Source organism: Giraffa tippelskirchi, chromosome 12 (assembly GCF_054371585.1).
Source record: "Giraffa tippelskirchi isolate mGirTip1 chromosome 12, T2T-mGirTip1v1.2.pri, whole genome shotgun sequence".
Lineage (NCBI taxonomy): Eukaryota > Metazoa > Chordata > Mammalia > Artiodactyla > Giraffidae > Giraffa > Giraffa tippelskirchi.
Window position 1 is genome coordinate 47,573,703 of NC_137286.1, and position 5,812 is coordinate 47,579,514.

At 43.7% G+C, this 5,812-nt stretch overlaps 1 non-coding gene across 1 annotated transcript; it reads right to left on the bottom strand.

Moving 5' to 3' along the window:
* Positions 1–4,697: 4,697 nt before the first annotated feature.
* On the bottom strand, positions 4,698–4,770 carry TRNAR-CCU (transfer RNA arginine (anticodon CCU)). The gene has a single exon. It is a non-coding gene; the product is annotated as a tRNA-Arg (tRNA).
* Between the last annotated feature and the right edge of the window lie 1,042 nt (positions 4,771–5,812).

Genomic DNA, 5,812 nt, shown 5'->3' on the forward strand with positions numbered 1-5,812 from the left:
GCACTGATTGTAACACCACGATAGAATTTCCTATTAGCCTCCAGTTTAGCCCCAAGTCTCTAAGCCCCCTGTTAATCAGAGATTCATGCAGACCTAGGCTACAGGCACTCTCTGATATTGTGCATGCAGTCATATCCCCATCCTGCTCCTCGGACCACCCAGGTCCTTGCTCAACTCCTATGTTGCTCTTTCATTGGCTGTCTTCCCCTGATGGCACCTTCACCAGGTCCCAGGAATGCCCATGGCAAATGTCCCACTCGCTGCTAATTAATGAGGGGGTCCCCAACCTCTGGGACATAATGCCTGATGATCTGAGGTGGAGCTGCTGTAATACCAGTAGAAATAAAGTGCAGAGTAAATGGAGTGCAAAACCATTCCCCCCCATCTTCTATGAAACTGGCCTCTGGTGCCAAAAAGGTCGGGGACCTCTGAATTAAGGTATTTCTGCTGAGCCCTATTGTTTAGCAACTCACATCACTCTTCAACCCACAGCCCCCGATTCCCACTGGAATCTAACTCTGATTTCATTAAGATTTGCTCCATTGCCGATGGCCATCAGCTGAAGATCAGCGTTTGGTGAGGAACACCCTTTGAAGTTCATCTTCACCACAAATCCAGTCGGGGAATGTGGGAGCTGGATTTTTTTCTCTCCTCCTTTTTTTTTTTTTTTAAGAAAAGAGTGATGCGCTTATGTGTATGTGTGTGTTTTTTTTTCCCCAAAGAAAGCATTTCAAATGCTCGTTAGGTAAAAATATCTATTTTACATACACTGTAATTGTTCTACCTAAGATGAAATATGTTATTTTTCTAAAGTAAAGCTACAGGCAGTTTATTAGCAGAGCTAATTAACCCACAATCAGCAACTGGCTCACCTCTAATCACAACCTGCTTGCATTCTTCACAGGCAGTGTGGTTGTGCTACAGCACTTATATTTATAAATATGTGCAATGCAATATGAACTATATTTATGCGGACAGCATCCATCTTTTTAGCCTCAAAATCTGACCTACCTAAAACAGATGGCGGGAGGACTGGACTACAGGTCTGAGGCTGGAGGCTGAGACCCCTCATCTTGAGAGCCAGAGTCCCTTTTTTTAAAAACCTTTCAGCCTGCTAGGTGCCTTTTCCTCCTAACAGGGATTCCCAGGTGAAGGACTGTCTTGTGCATAGTATGTTGTAAGTGGCTGTCTCCGTGTGGGAGGGTGTCAGCCTTTTCCATCGCTCTTTCATTTTCTACCACAGGAAATGAATGGGGGTTTCCCAGCCAGGTGGGGGTTGTTGGGGGAAGGTGGACAGGTCAGCTGGAGCTTGAGCAAAGGTCAGGCTTGAAGGGATTCCTCCAAGCATCCAAGGAGCACCGCAGGCCTTGCAGAAGTGTTCCATTGGTGGTATATGGACATATTGGTGGAGGTTAGAGTTTGATAGTATGTCTGCTAGAGATAAAGGCAAAGGAGAAAAGGAAATACATTTAGGCAGAAGCTAAAGGCAAAGGAGAAAAGGAAAGATATACCCATTTGAATGCAGAGTTCCAAAGAATAGCAAGGAGAGATAAGAAAGCCTTCCTCTGTTATCAGTGCAATGAAATAGAGGAAAACAATAGAATGGGAAAGACTAGAGATCTCTTCAAGAAAATTAGAGATACCAAGGGAGCATTTCATACAAAGACGGGCTCAATAAAGGACAGCAATTGTATGGACCCAACAGAAGCAGAAGATATTAAAAAGAGGTGGCAAGAATACACAGAAGAACTATACAAAAAAGATCTTCATGACCCAGATAATCACGATGGTTTGATCACTCACCTAGAGCCAGACATTCTGGAATGTGAAGTCAAGTGGGCCTTAGGAAGTATCACTATGAACAAAGCTAGTGGAAGTGATGGAATTCCAGTTGAGCTATTTCAAATCCTAAAAGATGATGCTATGAAAGTGCTACACTCAATATGCCAGCAAATCTGGAAAACTCAGCAGTGGCCACAGGACTAGAAAAGGTCAGTTTTCATTCCAGTCCCGAAGAAAGGCAATGCCAAAGAATGTTCAAACTATCGCACAATTGCACTCATCTCACACACTAGCAAAGTAATGCTCAAAATTCTCCAGGCCAGGCTTCAACAGTACGTGAACTGTGAACTTCCAGATGTTCAAGCTGGATTTAGAAAAGGCGGAGGAATCAGACAGCAAATTGCCAACATCCATTGAATCATCGAAAAAGCAAGAGAGTTCCAGATAAACATCTACTTCCGCTTTATTGACTACACCAAAGCCTTTCACTGTGTGGATCACAATAAACTGTGGAAAATTCTTAAAAAGATGGGAATACTAGACCACCTGACCTGCATCCTGAGAAATCTATATGCAGGTCAAGAAGCAACAGTTAGAACTGGACATGGAACAATAGACTGGTTCCAAATTGGGAAAGGAGTCTGTCAAGGCTGTGTATTGTCACCCTGCTTATTTAACTTATATGCAGAGTACATCTTGAGAAACGCTGGGCTGGAAGAAGCACAAGCTGGAATCAAGATTTCTGGGAGAAATATCAATAACCTCAGATATGCCGATGACACCACCCTTATGGTAGAAAGTGAAGAAGAACTAAAGAGCCTCTTGATGAAAGTGAAAGAGGAGAGTGAAAAAGTTGGCTTAAAGCTCATCATTCAGAAAACGAAGATCATGGCATCTAGTCCCATCACTTCATGGCAAATAGATGGGAAAAAAGTAGAAACAGTGGCTGACTTTATACTTTTGGGCTCCAAAATCACTGCAGATGGTGACTGCGGCCATGAAATTAAAAGACAGGGGAACACATGTAAACCCATGGCTGATTCATGTCAATGTATGGCAAAAACTACTACAATATTGTAAAGTAATTAGCCCCCAACTAAAATAAATAAATTTATTTAAAAAAAAATAAAAGACACTCCTTGGAAGAAAAGCTACGACCAACCTAGACAGCATATTAATAAGCAGACATTACTTTGCTGACAAAAGTCCATCTAGTCAAAGCTATGGTTTTCCCAGTAGTCATGTATGGATGTGAGAGCTGGACTATAAAGAAAGCTGAGGGCTGAAGAATGATGCTTTCGTACTGTGGTGTTGGAGAAGACTCTTGAGAGTCCCTTGGACTGCAAGGAGATCCAACCAGTCCATTCTAAAAGAAATCAGTCCTGAATATTCATTAGAAGGACTGATGCTGAAGCTGAAACTCCAATACTCCAGCCACCTGATGCAAAGAACTAATTCATTGGAAAAGACCCTGCTGCTTGGAAAGATTGAAGGTGGGAGAAGGAGACCACAGAGGATGAGATGGCTGGATGGCCTCGCTGACGCGATGGACATGAGTTTGAGTAGGCTCCAGGAGTTGGTGATGGACCCGGAAGTCTGTCGTGCTGCAGTCCATGGAGTTGCAAAGAGTCAGATATGACTGAGGGACTGAACTGAACTGAACTGAGAGTTTGATGGTGTGTCTGCCAGAGATGCAGGCATGCTCGTGTCATGACTTGATGATCTTTTTTCTTTTTTTTGACTCTTATTTTTTAATTGAAATGTAGTTGATTTATAATATTATATTAGTTTCAGGTGTACAACAAAGTGATTTTTTTTTTTTTTAGGTAAGTCATAGCTGATTTTATTTATTTATTTTCTTAATTTAGTTTTTAATTGGAGGAAAATTGCTTTACAATGTTGTGTTGATTTCTGCTGCACAACAGTGTGAATCAGCCATAATTATACATATATCCCCTCCCTCTTGAACCTCCCTCCCTGTACCCTATCCCGCTACTCTAGGTCATCACAGAGCACCGTGCTGAGCTCTCTGTGCTGTACAGCATCTTCCCACCAGCTATCTTCTTTGCACATAACAGTGCAGACAAGTCAATGCTACTTTCTCCATTCGTCCCACCCTCTCCCTCCCCCAGCATGTCCACAACTCTGTTCTCTACATCTGTGTCTCCATTCCTTCCCTGCCAATAGGTTAGTCAGTATTATTTTGACTATCCTTTTACAGGATTTCAAGATAATGAATGGGAATGAAGAACTAAAGGGAGAGAAGAACCACTTTACTGATGCTGGACTTATGCTGAGCTCTATGGTGAAGAATGCCTTAAAGCCCCAAGGGGCATCTTCCGTGTCTACTACCTGTGACCATCTGAATGGAGGAAAATAAAAAAGAGGGACAGATGGGTCCCAAGAGGGGCCCCTGCATAGACTGGAAGGAAGAGACAGCTGAGTGTGGATTCACAACCTTTAAAACTGGGGACCCAATGCACATAGCCCAGTTGATGCTCTGTGCCTGGACCAATCAGATATAGAGCTCTTTCTGGGGTGAGGGTGGGGTGGTGTGAGGAAAGCGGGAAGGAAAATGCTGTGGAAATCTGATCCCTCCATACACTATGATTTACTTGAAGAAAAAAGGGAATGAAGGAGGAAGGAAAGAAGAAAGGGGAGGAGAGAGAAAGAGAGAAAAGACAGTAGAACGTGATATTCAGAATCTATGATGTGTCAGGCAATATGCCAAACACTTGTACATTCACTATTTCACTTATCTCTTCAGTCTTTGAGTAGAACATACTACCTTCGTCTTTATGGACGTGGAATTAAGATAGAAGAATCTTTTTCAAAAATGTTTCTTTATTTGGCTGTGCCAGGTCTTTGTTGTGGCACATGCAGCACATCTTTTAGTTGCTGCATGCAGGATCTAGTTCCCTGACCAGGGATCGAACCCAGGTCCCCTGTGTTAGGAGCTCAGAGTCTTAGCCACTGGACCACCAGGGAATTCTCAACATAGAAGAATCTTAAAAAAGAAAAATCAACATTTGGATCTGGGTCCACCCACACCTCTTTCTACTTCTCATTTTTCAAGTGTCCACTTAGTTGGGACAGGTCTGTGTGTTGGATAATAAAACCACAAGTTTCTTAGCATAGTCCTAATCCAGAGTCTTGTTTTTCACATCAGTGGGGCAAAACTTAGGGCTTCCCAGGTGGCTCAGCGGTAAAGAATGCAGGAGACGTGGGTTTGATTCCTGGGTCAGGAAGATCCCCTGGAGGAGAGCATGGCAACCCACTCCAGTGTTCTTGCCTGGTGAATCCCCATGGACAGAGGAGCCTGGCGGGCAGGTTACAGTCCATGGGGTGACAAAGAGTCGGATAGTACCGAGCACACACCCCCCACACTGGGGCAAAACTTACCTGTCAGTTCAAGCTGGGGAGTGTCAAGGTCTCACAGAATTTCTGGTTATGTCAAATCTGGCTCTTTAACAATTGGGTGATTTCATTTAAGTTAAAAGGAAATGTCAGGTATTGCATTAATTTTTCTAATAGACAAGTATGGGCGTAATCAGTCACTTTGGTTTTAACTTCCTGGCTAAGTCAAGAGGTGTCCTTAGGGACAGGAAATAGGGCATGGGGATTTCCCTAGGCTTGTGCAGTAGGGAGAAACTTTGGTGGAAAGGAATGGGAACATTCTGTAGAAGGTTTGTGCCAGTGTTTCTTGTTGCCTCTTTGTGGACCAGGATTGAGCAGATGGGAGAACTGGCCCTCTGGTGTAGTGTCCATCCCTCTTCCCTGGCCTTTAATTCTCAGGACTAGGACTGGAGGCAGGTGGGGTCTAAAGGTGAATGGAGGTGGTGCATGGAGCCAGAGCAGGAGTCTCAGAAAACTTTCCAAGGGGACACTGCGTTAGGGCTGGTGAGGTGTCTACAAAGTGCTGGGGGCCTGAGACAAAGCGTGGTTCCAAGCTGCAGTAATAACTCACATAAAATCCATAATAACTGGAGCAAGAAGCAGTGACTCAGAATGGATGATCTGGAAAAGGTTC